The sequence below is a fragment of the Lissotriton helveticus genome, chromosome 7, assembly GCF_964261635.1.
Source record: "Lissotriton helveticus chromosome 7, aLisHel1.1, whole genome shotgun sequence".
NCBI classification, from domain to species: Eukaryota; Metazoa; Chordata; class Amphibia; order Caudata; family Salamandridae; genus Lissotriton; species Lissotriton helveticus.
Genome location: NC_136068.1, coordinates 1,257,257,831 through 1,257,277,479, shown reverse-complemented (window position 1 = coordinate 1,257,277,479; position 19,649 = coordinate 1,257,257,831).

The window sequence follows — 19,649 nt, the reverse complement described above, 5'->3', positions numbered from 1 at the left end:
AAAGGACCCTACGATCAGCCCAGCTCTCCAACGCCGTGGTCCCCCGCACCAGAAAGACCAGATCGGGAGGCCGCTCCTTCTCCTTCCTCGCTGCCAAAGCATGGAACGCCCTTCCGCTCCACCTCAGACAGAAAACATTGCTCCCCATCTCCGCAAGAAACCTCAAAACCTGGCTCTTCGACAGACCCCCTCCTTGATGGAATGGAACCTGCACCCCCCCACCCCTAGCGCCTTGAGACCCTTACGGGTGAGTAGTCACGCTTTAACAAACCCCTGATTGATTGATTGATGCTGTAAACGTCTACATCAGTTCAAAATGGCGCCAGCTGACCGGTCAGTTATTTAGAAAAACGTAATATGTGCGTGTCTGATCCTTTCAGCAGACAACTTGTGAGGAAAAAGAATGCTTTTACGATCTTTGCTCCAATTTTACATGTATGTGGCAGACCATAAGCCTACTTAAAGAAGAATTTGCACTAAGAGACTCTTTGCGCTCTATGGTTTTCTAAAGCTCATCACCTCAATATCCCCTTGTGTTGCAGTACGAAGAGGGGACTCAACTGTTTCCAGTGAAACATGCTGGCAGGATCAGTGCTATAGTAAAGCAGTACCAGGCAACTGCCTGTGGTACCCCAGCAATGTGACGTCAAATTGTCTATAGAAGCAATAAACATAACATCCTTCACCGGGCTGAGAAGCAGCACAGTATAATTTCGATTAGGGTGTAAACCATACTGGCACAGGCGATGCCTTTTATCAACCCTTATTTGGTGCAGTCCTAATTTACTGCTCTTTAGAAAATTTGAAAATATCTACAGACAGCATCACGCCTAAGTCACTGGGATAAATACAGATGAATGTGGTACTTACATCGCTACCCTGGCATGCTCACTTTGATACCCACAGGAAGTATAATGGGCAATTCGTTTAAAACAGTTTTCAGTTCGGTTCTAAAAACATGAAAAAAATTCTGTACAAATTCTATTGAAGCATTAAGTTCCAATGTTGCAGTATACCTCATTTAATAAGGCAGCTGACATATTAATTATTTTTAATTACCAGATAATGGAATTGCAATAGCAAACCTGCCATTTTGAAGTAAAGGCAAGTCAAGGAAAAGGCCAAAGACGAGGTTATAGCCAAAACGAGGTAGTACAAAAATAGCATTTTAGGAACGTTTTCAAAATTTAGACGAAATTGTGTTTAAACATTTTGATAGCTAATTATAAAGAGAATAATGTGTTGTATGTTTTACGAAAATACTTTCCATTAAAGGTTTCTCAACGTTTGTTTCAAACTACATGTATTTCAAACCAAGGCCTCAAAAATTGGCTGTTAAATTCTGGTATGTACGGTACCTCCTGTTACCACACATATCAGGACTATGAACACTATGGTAAATATCCCATACCATGGACATATTTTGCCAGGTCAAGCCTGTCAATATTTATTGGTAGAAAAATACCATGCAAATACCAGACATGCAGATTTTGTTATGTTAAACAACAAAACCCCTATGTTATCCCCCATTATCAGAGACAAGCTTGTAAGTGGGTGGTAATTATCACACCTGATAAATTCTGGCCTAGAAGAGTAGGATATAATCAGATGCAATATATCACATTGTTAGACTTGGCTTGTCTAGCAAGTTTACACCCAGACTTTTTGCTTTTTAGCCTCCTGTTTTTTACCCTTTTTTTGGCTTTAGGACTCTGGACACTTTACCACTGCCAATCAGTGCTAAAGTGCATATGCTCTCTGTGTAAATTGTTATTATGGATTAGTGTTTCCATGATTGATTTACTTGATTTACTACTAAGTCCCAAATACAGTGCACTGTGTGTGCCCAGGGCCAGTAAATCAAATGTTGCTAGTGGGCCTGCAGCACTGATTGTTCCACCCACACAAGCAGCCTTCCAAAAATGTCTGCGTGCACTCTCCACTGCCATGTCGACCTGGTAAGTGCACCCACTTGCCAGGTCCTAACCTTCCCTTTGATTACATGTGAGTCACCCCTAAGGTAGGCCAAAGGTACCCCTGTGGGCAGTATGTGAAAGCTAGGACATGTACTGATGTGTGTGACATGTCCTGATGTCCTGATAGTGTATTTTGTTTTTCATTATGGAAAGGCTATCTGTCACATAGGATACCATGGGAGTTTATTTATAACATCTTATAAGTGTAACTTCCCATTGGGACAAGATGGAAATGTGGAGTTTAATATGCCTGAACTCAGAATAAAAAGATGCATCTTTAGTAAAGATGATTTTTATATTGTGTGTTTGAAAACACCACTTTTAGAAAGTGGGTATTTTCTTGTTTAGCCATCCTGTGAGCCTCTGCTGGTTTGTGGTTGGCTGTCTGGCTTTGGAATGACAGGGGCTGGGGATGTGCATTCTAAGCGTGGGCGTAAAATCCATTCCGTTCGCGGAATTTGCGGATTTTTGGCAAATTTGCCCCAAAATCCTCAAATTCGCAAGCTGCAGATTTTTTTGCTTGGTCGCGCTTGAAAAATACAATATCGCGCGCGCGGCGTTGACTTACCGTGATTCTGAGTGCGCCGAGTTGTTTTTCTCCCGGTTTGCGTGTGCTGCGCCATTTTGGATCTTGCTGCCTGATCGCGCGAGAGTTTTTTTAATGCAATTACGTCATCGCGGCTTGCCATCTTGCACAGCGAGAGTTTGACAACGCGAGTACGTCATAAGGGCCCGCGATTACGCATTGCTGGGAGTAAACAATGCCGAACACGTAGATGCGGCGCGCAGTTGACTTCTGGCGGGAGATTTGAACAGCTCGCTTTCCCGAAATTGCAAAAATTGCAATTCTGTTCAAGAAATCCACCGCAGGCAGCATAAACCTTCTGAAAATGATGATTTTGATCAGAATGACTCCTCATATTGACATTTGGCAGCACTTTTTGGTGCAAGGAGTCCATTTTGGGGGGGGTGGGAGGAAGGAAGTGCCCCAGAGTCTCCAACTTCCTGTTCCTGTCCAGCAGGCTCCTCCCAGTGGTTTGTCCATGTCCTGGTCAATTTTGATTTGCATCTGGAGCTGGAAGGATTACTTTTTGTGGCTGCTGCTGGATATTTGTATTTGAGGACTTTTTGGACTTTGGAGTTTGGATCACTTTTGGACTTGAGATTTTACAAGTAAGTTGGTGTTGTTTGTTTGGGGCATTGCAGTTGCTGCAACTACAGTTTTAAAACTTTTTTCACAACTTTAAAAATATATATATTGTGGGTAGGCACAGTATCCAGTAGTCCCAGGGTTAGTCATGGGTGCATGATACAACTGTTTCTGTGATTTTTTTAAACTTAATTCTCATTTATGTCATGGAATTTTAGCTTACTATTATATGTTGATTTTTTTTTAAATTTTGGGGTGCCTGTAAAGCCTCACTAGCCATTAGGCCCAGGGGTAGTGAGTGGTGCATGGACCAAGTCTTTCTGTGGGGTGTCTTGAATTTAAACATCATTGAGGGCATGGATGGCATTGGATTGTGGTGATTTTTGTGTGTTTTTCGACTTTTTGGGGTGTTGTTGGTGCCTGGCCATGTGGGTGGGGGCCATTTTGAGGCCTGGTTCAGGCAGGGCCTGGCCATGTGGCTGGGGGACAAAGGGCCGTTTTGAAGCCAGGCAGTGTGCTTTGAGCCATAGGCCTGCACCCAGCCTGCCCTGCTTTCACCCATTATGCTTTAAACATCATTGAGGGCATGGATGGCATTGGATTGTGTTGATTTGTGTGTGTTTTTCGACTTTTTGGGGTGTTGTTGGGGCCTGGCCATGTGGGTGGGGGCCATTTTGAGGCCTGGTCCAGGCAGGGCCTGGCCATGTGGCTGGGGGACAACGGGCCATTTTGAAGCCAGGCAGTGTGCTATGAGCCATAGGCCTGCACCTAGCCTGCCCTGCTTTCGCCCATTATGCCCAGGGGTAGTGAGTGGTGCATGGACCAATGCTGTGTGTGGGGCCTCTTGAATTTAAACATCATTGAGGGCATGGATGGCATTGGATTGTGGTGATTTATGTGTGTTTTTTGACTTTTTTGGGGTGTTTAACTGATGTTCCTCTGGCTTCCATTACTTTTAGGTACACAAAAGAACCACCAGTGCCAGGAAGAAGTCCTGCAGCGGTGTGTGCAGCACAACGTCATGTGACGTCACGTGTGGCCACAGACAAGACAACTCTGCAACTCATGAAACTGCGGCCTGCTGTTCTGACATCTGAAGAAAGGTGGCTGTAGCGCCTCAGCGAAAAAAGTTGACAGTGCCACTGCCGGTAAGAAGGAGCAGAAGAAGCAAGTGGCACCACCTACCAAGGAGACTGGTGTGCCCACCGACACCTTTTTTGGGAAAAAAAACTACGCCTGCAGCAGCAGCGGTGTCCGCCAGGGACCAAGCAGGAAGCAGCACCTCCGCTTCATTGGGCTCAGTGCCACCACGCCAAGTTAGGTCCAAGACCATGAGTGCTGCTGAGGCAGCCACTTTACTTTCTCAATCACCATCGACCAGTGATGTTGGCTCATCACAAGAAAGTACTATCCAATCAACGCCGGGTGTAACTCAGCTGATGAGTGTTCAACAACCACAGCCGCAACGACAACCACAGGTGCAACTAGTACAGGCGCAAGTACATGGGCAAAGAGAGGCGCAAGGAGAGGCGCAAGGAGAGGCGCAAGGAGAGGCGCAAGGAGAGGCACATGAAGAGGCGCAACTAGAGGTTCATGGAGCGGCACAACTGCCTACAACGCTTGTTCCTCCAGAAGTAGGGGCACATCAGGAAATTGATATTCAAGCGGAGGTATCATCCGAGGAAGCCACTCCTCCTGATGAAGATCCATTGTCTTCCAGATCCCCAGCAAGAAAAAGGTCAAGGAGGGCTACTACTACAAGTTCTTCTTCAAGCCCCCTTCATTCTGATGACCTTGATCCTGATTGGAACCCACAAATGCAGTCTAAGAATGAGGCACGCCATGAGCCGACAAAGGTAGCTAAGCCTAAAAGGAAGGTTCCAGCAAGGCTTTGACTTATGGGTGATGACGATGAACAAGAAGTGGTGTCTTCTGCTGCTGATGAACAGTCTGACGATAACCCAGTCATCACAGTCCTCACTCCAGCCCCAGCGCGCATGCAGCAGACAGACATTTTCACCCTATCCCGAATGGCTACTGAGCGGGATGTGGGCGCCATGGCACTGGTACCACCACCAATGCAGTTAACTACAGCCCCAACAGAACCTACAGCTTCCATATTTTTTAGTCAGAAGGGCCGGCAGGAACCTCCATCCAGCTCGACCTCCATTACCTCAAGTAGTGGTGCTGAAGGTGAACAACAGAAACAAATTCATCCACACCCATCCTCCACTTCATCTAGCATTGGAAGTCAAAGTAGCACCTCCACCACCAGCAGACATCTCCAGTCCCCAGTTTGGGACTTCTTTATTGTTAGCGAAAAGGCGGAAAACATGGTCGTTTGTTCGATTTGTAAAGTATTAGTTAGTCGGGGTAAGCTTGGTACCAACTATGGTACCAGAGGCCAGAGAGGTCATCTCAAAAAACACCACACTATCCAGTGGGATACGCACCTAAGGAAAATCCGGGAAGCCCAAAGTAGAACTGATCCAAATGTATCCATTCACATTGCATCTGATGCTGACGAGGGGCTGATTCATGTGCAGGGGGGAAATCAAGAACCGACCAACATTTTTTCTGGTACACCCAGTACCCCTGGCAGCAGCACTGCAGTGGTAGCGCCCACACCCTCTACCCCTGCAACATGTATGAGTCACACTAAGAGTCTGGGAGACACACCAATGCGAAAAACTACATCAATGAGCCTAACTGCTTTGAAGAAGTCTGCCTCATCATCATCACGTAAAACGGTCCAGCCCACCATTAGAAGCATGTTTTGGTCGGATGCGCCATTTGAACACAACCACCCAACGGTACGTCTGTATAACACAAAGCTGGCTAAAATGCTAGCGCTGGACCTTCTCCCTTTTTCTTTCGTGGAAGGGGTGGGTTTTCTAGAATTTGTGGCAACGGTCTGCCCTAAATGGAAGGTTCCTAGCCAGTCCTATTTTGCCAGAGTTGCGGTTCCAGCACTACAAGATGTGCTGGAGGTGATTGGGGCAGCTTTGCAGAAGAGTGCTGTTCACACTATCCACTTGACAACAGAGATGTGGACCAGTTGCCAAGCCCTTGATTACATATGCATCACTGCACACTGGGTCTCTTTTGCAGGGGTTAGAGACAAGACAAATCCAGGTGTTGACCCGGACACAGTTTTTCAAGCTACTCGGAAACATGCAACATTAGCCATGTTTGCCATGGAGAAAACTCATACTGCACCTAACCTTTTGGACGAGTTTGATAGGAAGGTCTCTGAATGGCTGCATCCAAGAAATCACATAGTTGGTTATCTTTCCACGGATACTGGCAGTAATATAGTTAAGGCCATGCATCAAGGTGGCTATTTCAGAGTGCTGTGTTTGGCGCACAGTATTAACATCGTGGTGCAAGATTTCTTGAAAAAAGAAAACACAGTCAGCAAGTTACTGACCACCTGCCGAAGAATCTGCACATATTTCAGACATTCTTTTAAGGCCCGGAAGGAGCTGAGGAGCATTCAACATGAACGTAGACTGCCAGTCAAAGGACTCATCCAGGAGGTGGCAACACGTTGGAACTCAACCTTTTACAATCTTGATCGTCTGTCTGAGCAGTGGTGGGTAATAAATGATTATGTCTATAAACTGGGTTCTACTATAAAAGACATGAGGCTACAGTTGGAGGAATGGAAGCTTGTTGCAAGCCTGACAGACATGCTTCGTCCTTTTGAGGTCTTCACGCGTGAAGTCAGCAGGGAGTACTGTTCTTTGGGCAAAGCTATCCCATTGTTGGTCATGCTAGATCACCAACTGAAGGCGGTGTCTTCAACGTTCCGAGATGATGCTGAAAAGCAAGACACATATCAGTTGGCAGAGAGGTTATTAAGCCGCCTAGTTTACAATGATAGGCTTAAAAACATACATACAGAACAACATTACATTTGTGCCACTATTCTGGATCCACGGCAAAAAAAAGCAGTGGCCATCAAAACATTCATTCCTTTTGATGAAGCAGATATTTCAAAGTACAAACATTGGCTAGCTGTGTCAGCCACTCGGTTCGAAAAAGAGCGGCAGAAAATTCAAGGATCCGGCAGAAGTACAACTGAATCAGCAGGTCATCCGGCGTCAAGTTCCACTTCTGAATCTGTGGCCGAAGGGAGTCACTTTCCCTCACAGCCGTTAACGACACCAGCAGCAACCGTATCATCATCCTCACCTGCACCAGGCCCAGCCATAATATTGTCGGAAGCGGATTGGCTAACTCATCAAGGGTTTGCTCGTTCCAGTGCTGCAAAGGCAACAGATGGTACGCAAAGTGGAGCAACCATGGAGAACCTTGAGTCAATGGTGCAGGCCTATCTGGATGACCCAACAGAGGTCTTTGTTAATCAGAACCCATTGCTGTATTGGTATATGAAAAGACCTCTATGGCCACTGATCACCAACCTGGTTCTGAATTATTTGTCTTGCCCACTCGCAAGTGTGTCTTCTGAACGTGTTTTCAGTGCTGCTGGTGCCATTGTAACTTCAAAAAGGACCCGCCTCTCGCCCAACAATGTGGAGAGGTTAACACTGATCAAGATGAATCAGCACTTCATACCACCAGATTACAAAATACGTGAATGCAGGCAGGAAGAAGAGGACACCAACTTAGGTGACAGAAGTTCTTCTCTGTTAGCTGACCTACTCCCGTCTCAATTCATAGAGTTTGAGGACGAGCTCTACTTCCCTGACACCGAGGCCTGAAAATGACTTCCTTTTTTTCGTCCTTATTCACTTTTATTCCTGTGTGTCTTTCTTTGTTTTGCAACTTTTACCACAACAAAATTCTCACAACAAGTCCATCAGCAGCACTGTCTTCATCTTATTTTCCTTATTGATTTGAAGGTGCCGCAGTCAGCATTCCTGAGGTTCACAAGTTCACAACTCAATCATGCTCCTCTATCCTCCTCCTCCAGACTCCACCTATCCATTTCCCTCAAGGCAGATGGATTACGAAGAAATGAGTAAAGAAACTTTGTTTTCATAGACGAGTCCCCTCAAGTGGGACAGAAATTACTGACTGACTACATGCTTGCTGATTGCTGACAGAGTTACTTCTGAAATTGACAGGAGAGGCTGCCCTGTGGGCCCTCACTTTCCGAAGAAGATGAAGACAAAAAGTAGAACAGGTAATGAATAATTGAGAAGATGGCATGCAGTGGACAGCAATGGCTGTCTGGCTCTGATGAAACCAATTGCTGTTTGTTTTTTGTGCATGAAATGAATCATATGTCTTGTCCTAGTTATTATTTAATCTTTTACACAGTAATTGTAACTCATGTCAACTACTCTGTTTTTTTTTTACCTTAATTCAAATTGTACTTCAAATTCAGGGGCCACTATGTTGCATTTTACAATATGCAAAATGTCCTTGGAGTGGACTCACTTGCCAATATACCATGATGATTGATTAAATAATATATCTTTTTTCTTTACAGTCACTCACTGGGATGGATGGATCATCAGCGTCGGTTTACGGAAGAACTATGCTCTATGCTTGCGGCAGGGCCATGCAGACGGTCAAGGCAGGCACCACTGAGTGAAGCATCCTGATGTAGCATACCTAGGCTCTTTGACACAGAAAGACAAAGCATATCTAGGGTTTAGTGTTCAGTGCGATTTACTAGGGTTTTTGGGTTTAAGTTGGTAGGGTTCCCACTGAGTCTAGGGCTCAGGGTCCGATGCAGGCTCCTTCATAATGATGTTGGCAAGGTTTTAGGGGGATTTGTTGTTCTTTGTTCCAGAATCGGCAGAATTTTGGCCTTTTTTGGTGTTTTGTGGGCGCGTGTGTTTGGGTGAAAACTAAGTGAAAACTAGTCGTAGACCTTCTTCTTCTTCTTCTTCTTCTTCAAAGAGCGCAGTGGTTCGATTTTGTTCTGCCTTGCTGTGATTCTTGGGAATCGCTGGAACAAGTGTCCAGGTAAGTTTCAAGAGGATCAAAGTAGTGGAAGTGCCGAAAACAGCAATTTTTTGTGAACAGTACAATTTGCCATGTTTTGAATATACCAGTATTGCGTGTTGTTGGGGGGCTGTTTGGGGGTGTTCTAGATTTGTGGGGGTGGGTCGGGGGGTCTTGGAGCACTGCTGGGAATGTCTAATTTTGATAGCAAGTGGTTTGAAGAAAATCCATGGTGGAAAAGGGGGGTTTGGGCCTAGTTGCAGACAGCGTTTTGGCACAATTTAAACTGAGGCCTAGCAGTATTGCGTGTTTTGGGGGGGCTGTTTGGGGGTGTTCTAGATTTGTGGGGGTGAGTCGGGGGTCTGGGAGCACTGCTGGGATAGTCTAATTTTGATTGCAAGTGGTTTGAAGAAAATCCATGGTGGGAAAGGGGAGTTAGGGCCTAGCTGCAGAGTGCGTTTGGAGTGATTTTGACTGGTAGGCCGAACATTTTCTAAGTGTCACATTTTCCATTTTTGCTTTTGGCCTGTTTGGGGGTGTTCTACTTTTTTGCAGGTAGGTTGAGGGGTCTGAGGGCATTGCTGGGAAGGTCTAATATTAGATGCAAGTGTTTTGGATAAAATCCATGGTGAAAAAGTATTTCCATTTTTGCTCACTTGCTTGTTTTTGGGGGGCTGTTTGGGTGGGTTCTAGGTTTTTGGGGGGGTCTGGGGGTCTGGGAGCACTGCTGGGATAGTCTAATTTTTATTGCAAGTGGTTTGAAGAAAATCCATGGTGGGAAAGGGGAGTTAGTGCCTAGCTGCAGAGAGGGTTTTGGCACGATTTGGAGTTAGGGTTCAACCTGGTAGCAGTATCGCATGTTTTTAGGGGCTATTTGGGGGTGTTCTAGATTTCTGCGAATGGGTTCAGGGGTGTGGGAGCACTACTGGTAATGTCTAATTTTGAATGCAAGTGTTTTGAAGAAAATCCATGGTGGAAAAGGGGGGTTTGGGCCTAATTGCAGAGTGCGTTTTGGCACGATTTGGAGTTAGGGTTAGCACTTTTGCATTTTTTCTGGGGGCTACTTGGGGGTGTTCTACATTTTTGCGACTGGGTTCAGTGGTCTGGGAGCACTCCTGGGAATGTGTTATTGTGATTGCAAGTGGTTTGAAGAAAATCGGAGGTGAATTATTTTTTTTTTCTAAAATTGCTTTTCTGCCGAGGGCTACTTAGGGGGGTTCTAGATTTTTGCGACGGGGTTTAGGGGTCTGGGAGCACTCCTGGGAATATCCAATAATCATTGCAAGTGTTTTGAAGAAAATCCATGGTGGAAAAGGGGTCTTTTGGGCCTAATTCCAAAGTGCGCTTTCTGCTTGATTTTCAACTAGGCCTCATCCCCGTCGCAGTATTGCATGTTTTTGGGGGGCTGCTTGGGGGGGTTCTACAGTTTTGTGCCTGGGTTACGGGGTCTAGGGGCACTCCTGGGAATGTCTAATTTTGATTGCAAGTGTTTTGAAGAAAATCCACGGTGGAAAAGGGGGGTTTGGGCCTACTTGCAGTGTGCGTTTTGGCACGTTTTGAACTTAGGCCTGTAGCACTATCGCATGATTTTAGGGGGCTAATTGGGGGGGGTTCTACATGTTTGCAACTGGGTTCAGGGGTCTGGGAGCACTCCTGGGAATGTCTAATATTGAATGCAAGTGTTTTGAAGAAAATCCATGGTGGAAATGGGGGGTTTGGGCCTAGTTGCAGAGTGCTTTTTGGCACTATTTGAAGTTAGGGTTCAACCTGGTAGCAGTATTGCATGTTTTTAGGGGGCTACTTGGGGGTGTTCTACATTTTGCCGACTGGGTTCAGGGGTCTGGGAGCACTCCTGGGAATGTCTAATTTTGTTTGCAATTTTTTTTAAGGAAATCCATGGTGGATCCGCAGAATTCAACCATAGTTACTATTACTATTCTTGTAAAGGAGACCCAGGTTACGCACTTTTGAAGTGATGATTGTATATAATAATAATGTCAGCTCTGAAAACTGAAAGTGTTATTTTTGCACTACACAGCGTACCTTTTATTTTTTTTAACTGGTTCACTTCCTGTTTTTTTCCATCAAAAATTACAGGACGGCTTTTACCATGTGCCATGGAACAAACGCTGAACTCAGACGCAATCCGCAATTGCTCATCAGGCAGCCAGTGGACAGTGTGTCTGGTCACCAATATTGATCGACAGAGCGTAAGATGGAAAGGAGGAGTATATCGCGAATAAGAGGAATGGCTGGATGCATGCAACTTCACCAGTTCAACAGGACAACTACAACATAAAGTTACAGTATTTACTTTTAACTTCTCCTTATCTTTTAAATGTTACTATTGTAAACTTGAACTTCTACGAATGTGACTAGGTGTGTTTCTTTGTTCTCTGCTTCAAAGTCATCTCTCCAGCTATTTCATACGTTTCTTTGCTATTTTTATAACTAACTTAATGTACTAATAATAAGTGTTTATTCTCTATGAGGGCAGAAAGGCAAGTGAAATTGCGTAATTAATGCAGGCCTGTACTAGTGTCAATGTCAAATTGTTTCCTCATACTTACTAATAAGATGTAGTAAGTACAACTTTTCAGTAATCTAACCATCCGTTTAGCAAACAACTTCATGCATGCAGTAGTGCACTACCTTTATGTCCCTTAAAAGATTTATGGATATCTTTGAATCCAAACATTTGTTTCTCTTCATTTGTTGTTTGTACATGCAGTGTTTTTTTTCTTCTCTCCACAAACTTTTCCCAAAAACACCCATTCCCATCCAATCTTCAAAAACCCTAACCCTCTTCCCCCGGGCTGTGTGGTTTTTCATTGAGGTATGACTAAATGACAACAAGAAATTCCACACACTTGCAGGGGAGGATAAGGTCTAAACACCAGAAAAATGTTGGAAAATGGAATTTCATGTGCGACATCGTGGATTGAGCAACAAACATCATGCCCGTACACATGACGAATCAAATGGTTAATTCTTATGTTTAAGTACCCTTTGCCTTCATAATATTTCTTATAGTAGCCATTGTCCACGAAACTATTTATGGCACTGTTCTGTAGCGTACTATCTATCGTACTGTTTCTAATGCTACGCTCAGGCCACTCAATGTTTCATTTCCTTTTTTTCATATGCTGCTACTGCCAGTGTGTACCACTACTACTACCACGAGGTCCTTTAGCAGGGAACGCTAGGTGCCAAGCGGATGCAGGGCGTTGCGGGCGGTGTGCCATTGTCGCCCCACCTACCTCCTGAGACCTATGGGGAGTGGATCGTTTTTCACACAAACTACACCGGTTCATCTAACCCAGAGGTCATTTCCACTACTTGGTGGTTTGTTTGTTTTTTCTGCACTATTTTACACGACCGATTTTAACTTTCACGTCCTCTGGTAGGGTGGACCTTAGCGCACCCACACCGCCGAGGTACACATAACATGGTCCTGAAGAAAGCCCAGTAAATCTTACACATAAGGGCTGAAACATGTCGACCCAACTCTAAGTGGAAATAACCAATACATTAATTGGCACATTTACCTACACATATTTTAACCTTGTCAGACTGACCATTGAATACATTTTTCTTTCTGGTACAGCTCTTTGACAATTTTAATACCACATTTTTCACATCACTGTCACAAAAAATCCAGCTCCGCAGTAATCTGGCGTTGTAGCACACCAGGGAGGCACTCGGCTTCTCCTGGTGGGCCCGATGATGAAGCATGTCACCACCCAGGGTGGTGAGTGAGGGCTTCTAATAAATCCCTAACGATTTCCAATGTAAATTTTACGGGAATATACTGATCTCTGATCATGTGCTAATCTACCTTGTTTTCTTGACACTCTCTTGTTGTTCTACTGAGATAGCCCGGGGGACTGAGGGTGTCCCTTTCCCTCTCTCTCATATTGTTACTACCCACTACTACTACCAGCACAACAATGATATTTCATCCATCGAGGATTCAAGTCAACAACCAACCTTAATCACCATTTGCCATAAAGGCAGCCCTGTGGCTACCCCTATTCTCAAACACGAATCACAGGTAAGATAAGCATTTTGGAGAGGTAGAATAATGGGCTAGGACTGGGAGGAGAGCTGAGACTGCCAGTACTACTAGTAAAGTACTAGTAGGGCTACTGAATTCACTAACTCGGTTACTGGCACTTTGGTACATTTCAGGACTAGATGTTTCATTCATGCTGGTAAGTTGGAATAAACCAAACGTCCAGTAACCACCTCCCACCCCCACACAAAATAATATGAATGCGTATACTATGTTTTGGTATGAAAAATAATTATTAAGAAATATATTGATGTAGTCAAAAAAGAAAATAAATTAACCCAACTCACCCCCCTGCCTAACCCCAACCAATGTCCAAAAGTCCCCTTTCTCAAACACTCAATTCCCACCCCCCAACAGTCTTTAAAAAAGGGGCAAGGGACAGTCACTTCCTCCGGTGGCGTAGTGTAGACAGCTGTTGCTGCACGTCCCGCAGCTCTTTGCGGAGGTCCCGGAGCTGGCGCTGATGTTTTTCGGCCAACCGCTCCAGGTACTCCACTCTTTTCCGGAGGCGGTGCTGACGTACCATCCAGGCTCTGGGGGGGGCAGCTGATTGTATTGCTGCTGTGCGGCCGCAGCGGGAGGCTGTCGGGCCATGGCTCCGTTTGGCTGGAGGCTTCTGGCTGGTGGACACGGGGCATCTGGAGGAGGATTGAGTGGTTGCTGTCTCCTCCTCTTGCTCCCGAGCCCACAGCCGCCGATGCTAGGCACAAAGAGCCTCCAGCCTACGGGCCCTGGCCCGCACAGCCATCTCCTTTCTGGTGAGCTTTTTTGGAGTAGCATCTATATGAAGAAAGAAAGAAAAATACTGTAGCCAATAGTCTTTAACATGAAGTCAAAATAATTCAACGGAAAGTTGACTCTCAGTAACACCAGCAAGTAGCAAACACAGTATAACATTTTGGCATGTATCTTTCCGCCGTCTTTGTAGGCCTGTGACATTACTGGGAGTTTCAGGAATTCCACTAGCAGGACTATTGATGGACTCATTAATACATACATAGTCAGGAAGTACTAAAAAAAGTCTTCTGTTTTTTTCTCTTGTTTTGCAAAAGAAATTACTGGTACATGAACTTGTGGTAGCCGGCATGGCAGCTCACTCAGCTTGCACCCTAGAAAAACATACACAAGCCATGATGACGTAGACTCGCAGTACTTTAAGCAGTACATGTAGGTGGGGATAGGAAGCTCTTACTTTTCTATAGGGGTGGCACTGCCACTGGCCATACTCGGTCACATCAAGGGCTACTGCTCAATGTAATGATATATTTCGCACTGCCCCCCCGGGCCTTGACTACTACAAAAGAAGAATGAAGATTATTCAATTCTGATCATATATCATTATCCTGCCGATCACATGATCTTTGGTTATATGATGGATGCCTTTAGGTGCTTTGTTTTGATAGATTGAGTGAACTACAGCGATAGTCCACCCATGACACAGCTGAAATAAAATTATTAACATAGGGAGTGAGTGTGGTACCCATAATTGGCGGAGGAAGGGACTTGACTTGATATAATGTTGTCAAAAATACAATCCATACACAATAGATGCTGTGCTTGCAAAGTAAAGTACTGTACTGTTAGTCAAGGCAGGGAGTATTTGTGAACAATCACAAATTCTAGTATTTGGATTTCCTCAGCTTTGCTACTCTGGCACGGACATGCTGTTCAAAGTAACAATCTTCATCCACTCAGCATCTGCTCTACTACATCATACACCTCTGCTATCGATGAGGAAAAAGAAGATAACATCCAGGCTTCCAAAGTACGTCTATCATTCTTCTTAATGTCTCAAATGTACCAAGTTTTCTTTTTCTCAACAACCAACTAACACCCTTTTCATTATATTTTGGAAACCACCTCTTATTCTCTTGACTTGCATTCAAAAACACCATTCTTTACAGTCATAAATGTTAAGACTCGCTCGTCCTTCGTTTCACCCTTCTTTCACTTTTCGTTCTGCACATCCCTAAAGTACATCTGATATTACTTGGCTTCACGATAAAAGTTTGCCAGCTGAGTTGAAGTCAATTACAGGGGGCCATTGCTTACCCGAGAAGTACCGCCGCTAATGCTATTACAAGTCAAGGTTGACTGTCTTCTCCGTGTTAGCCAAAAAAGTAGTTCTAAATTAGTAACTGTTCTTAACAGTACAGTGTACTTGTACTAGTGTACTGTGTACTGTACAGTACATCATACACTCCTTTGCGAGCCTACTCAAAAATTTCAATAAGTAAGGAGTATAATAACTTACCACCGTCCGCCGCCGCTGAGCCTTCCTCCCCAGCTCCTGGTGGCGCCGCCGCATCCGCCCCTAGAGTGGAGCCCTCCGCACTGCTGGCCCCGGCACTGGTGGTCATCTGTGCCGCATCAGATGTTGTGACGTCTAGAAAAAACATGTCGTAATGGAAGAAAATGTTACATAACACATTTTTTATTACTGGGATTGAAAAAAAGTAACGGTTTTGGGGAGGGTGTTAACTTTTTATATGCTTATTCCATTAAATGAAACACTTCTCAGGACAACTGATGAATGCTTGCTTAACGTGCACCATTTTTCTAATTACAGAAAGAAAATTACATTGCCCTTCTGCCAACAGGACGATTCACCAACTACTAGTAAGTCATCACCAGCAGTACTTTAAGTACTTTAAAGAAGGTGCGGGCTCCCGCACAGTTATTCTAATAATTTCATGTGTCTGTTAACTATTACTTTAAAGTAATTTGATTCATGGGAATGTTGTTTAAACTTTAACGTCATCTATCAGCAGTGCTCGCTCTGAATACTACGCTATTAAAAATAAAGAAATACTTTTTTCGTTTCTTAATTGAAAATAAAACTTTAAAACTAACAAACACTGTGTGGGTTTTGTTCACGAGTGAGTGAGCGGAAGGGTTTGAACTACTGCACTTGGCAGTCATGTTTCAGTGATTCAGATAGGCCGGGACTCGGCGGTAGTCTTCTTCTGTTCTTATGGGTCGCAAAATCATTGGTCAGACACACTAGATAGTCGGTCAAGGGATCTGGGGTTCAACTTCTGTTCGGACTGAGGTATGTGGGAAGTCGACCTGCACCTATCATCAATAATGTCCTATTTCTCTTGCCATACTTGTTTATGTGCAGAATAGTCCCTGAAACACTAGCGGTATGGTATGTGCTCCTAGCAAATCAAAAAGGCAACTGCTACCTTTTTCTTGGTGTAAACATTGACATTTTGTTGTTGGAAATTGTCAAAGCACTTACATTAAGAAGACTGGAATAGACAGCAAGTGCAACACAGATGACTGCACTCAGTGCCTAGAGCTATTGCTGGATCAGAGTTTTGTTTAACACCGTTTGTCGACTGGGCAAGCATAGCTACCTACACATACCGACTCATAATCGTAAATAGTAGTAGCACAGAGAGTGATGGTAGAGGCAGGATAAGAATGTAGAAAGTAGTCTAGATTAGAAGAAGATCAAAGACTATTTTGTAAAAAATAGAATTAGGAAACAGTTTGTAATGAATAGGAGCTGCAAAAGTTAGGGAAGTAGAAGTATTAATATAACAATAGAACAACTTACTGGGGCCAGCAGAAGAGCCTGCAAGGGACCGGGTAAACAGCGTTTACAACGCAACTTTTACCAAGCACTACCTTTACCACGCAACTTTTACAACGTAAGTCGTTACAACGACTTGCGCTGGGGGGCGCTGTGGGATAGGGAATAGTTTAATTTACTATCCAAAACCTTCCCTACTATCGACGGGGACTGGAGTTGGAATAGTAAATTAAACTATTCACTATCCAGCGCTCCCCAACGCAAGTCGTTGTAACGACTTGCGTTGTAAAAGTTGCTTGGTAAAGGCATGCGTTGTAAAAGCATGCGTAGTAACGACATACATCCAGGGACCGATCCTGTGACTGTCCACCTTCTTCCACCGGCGTCTCAATAGTGCTAGTCGCCTTGCCCCTGGGAGGTGCTGATGATCATGAAATAAAGAAACACAACATGGATGATTGTTTTTTTGAAATATTTGATTTCTTTGACCAGAATCTAAAATTATCTCGAGGAAACAAATTAGCAACAATTGCACTACATGTATTGACCTATCTGATCTGGTCAACTAGGAGGATACTACTAGTACAGTATTGCTGGATTCGCAGACCGTCTACTTGGAAAGTTATGTAAATCACATACTAAACCAACAACAAAAAGATTCTACTATGACTGCCAGCACTCAGCAGCACGCGACGTGACAGACACAGTCCGTCATCATCATTGCAGAGCACTAAAAAATGTCCTACTACTACTAATAACAAGTCATAATATACTCAACCTATCAATCCATCACTATATCTTCTTCTTAGTGGCAGCAGGAGTACAAAGGAAGGACTAGACTTGAGTCTCTAGTCTCTCTTGCATTACGCAGTTCTGTAAAGTACTACACTCATACATATTCTCAGGCTAAATGAGCACAAAGTTGCAAACAAGTAAGCATAGTAGCAACGCCACTGAGTAGGCGAGCACCTGCAATCACAAAAGTTATTTAAACACTATTTTACCTGCAATGTAATCGAATAGGCAGCGTTCTTGCTCTTCGGGAAAAACATATATTAGCAATATAACACAGAGCAGAAGAATACAAAGTAGTTATTAAATAGCTACTCACCAAGGCTAGGGATCTCCACACCTAGCAGGTGGAGCAGGTCCTGTTCCCGGTCGAGGACGTTGGCCCACCGGTGCGTCGCTTGGTCGTAGGTGCGCCGGACCCCCGACTCCCTCCGCATGGCTCGGCCCACCTTATCCCACCGCTGCTGACGCTCCCGCAGGCCATACACTTGACCAGGCCTGCCCCCTGCTGCCACGGTCTTAGGGAGGTGGCGCTGAACAAACAATATCAGGGTGGCCACCTCCACCGCGGTAAAAACCTCCCTGGCCACTACATCCACTCCCCTCAATTGCCCGCAAGGGAGCCGGCTACGGGGTGCGGGACACTTCCCCTTTGACTTGCCGGCTCCCTTTGCCATGGTCCTGGCCGAAAGAAGAAAAGAATAGGAGGAAAAAAATAAATAAAATAAAAGAGAGAGCTAAACAAAAAAAGTAGTTATTAAAGTAACACAAATTTGAAAAAAACACAAAATATAGATCTAGACAAATAGAGAGATAGATAATGAGAAAAAAAAGAGCAAAAAAAAGTTCAAAGAAACAAAAAATTGCAAAGATTAAAAGAGGATAGAAAATCCAGGCCCTGAACCATAGCAATGAATGAAAAACAAGATGGCCACGCCCATTGAAGACCGCGTGGGTAAGTTTGCGCGATATTTCCCCCGCGAGCACGCAAAAACACGCGTGAACTCGTAATAGCGTGCCGCACACAACGCGAGATTGCCAATAGCGCCCGGAAACGGAAATACGCAACGTGCACAGGATGGCCACGCCCATGTACGACCGCATTGGCAACTTCGCGGTCGGTGCGCTGCAAGCGGTCCACGGATACGCAAAAAACCCCGCAAACACGCAAAAAAATTATGCGGTTCGCGAATTAGCTTTCGCACAAATTCGCGTACCGCAAATTCGCGCATTTCACCCATAGACAGCCACTAGGGGGTTGAAGTGTGTCCTGCCTCTCCTGGATGAGTCAGGGCTGGGCTAGACTGGGCTGCATTTAGAGTAGAGAGAGGAGATTTCCTTGCACCGGAATAGGCCCGGTCTACCTTACACAATGCTGTCTTCACCTTGTGCCGGGAAGCTGGACCAGGGAGGACAGAACTGTTTTTGACTGAGCATAGAGTCCCTCTGTCACAAGAGAACAAAGAGAAATTTAGTATAAATATTAGGGCCCAGACCCCACAACTTTAGATTTCTTCTGGGCTCAAGTGGAACCTCTGCCAAGTAGAAGAGCTGGGAAAACTGAAAGAGAAGTACTGCCCCTTTGCTGTGTGCTATATGGGAGTTGGCCTGCAGGGACTGTTTCTGCCAAAAAGAGGATAAATACTTTGCTGTGTTCTGTGTATCCTGCTTGAAGAAGATCTACAAGGGCTTGAAGTAGAGCTTGCCTCCTGTTCCAAAGTCTCAGGGAGGCACATACTTCACCACCAGCTCCCTGGAACTTCCTTGCTTTTAGTTCTTACCCGCCAAGAGGTGCCTGTTCCTGTGTTGGGCCTCTGGAGGTTGTTCCTATTGCTGGGAGCTGGGAAAAGAGAAGCAACTAAAGAAGCGTGAAGCATCCGAACCCATTTCCGACGCATCACTGCTGTGCCACAGAAAAAACGACTCAGCACCTGCTCACAGCTGGAGAAATCGCTGCATGCCAAGTCTCCTGCACTGATCTCTAAAGTCCGAGATCACCGCACTGATTCCGATGCAGACCCTGCTGTGCAACTGCAAGAACCAACGCATTATGGGACCACAGCTGGAGAGATCAACACAGCGCCGTGGCTGCCACATTGAGAACCGACGCATCCCTGAATCCCCACGCATCTCCATCCTTACTGTTTGAGGTGTTGTTGTTTCATTCCATGAACAGGATTAACCTATCTTAAC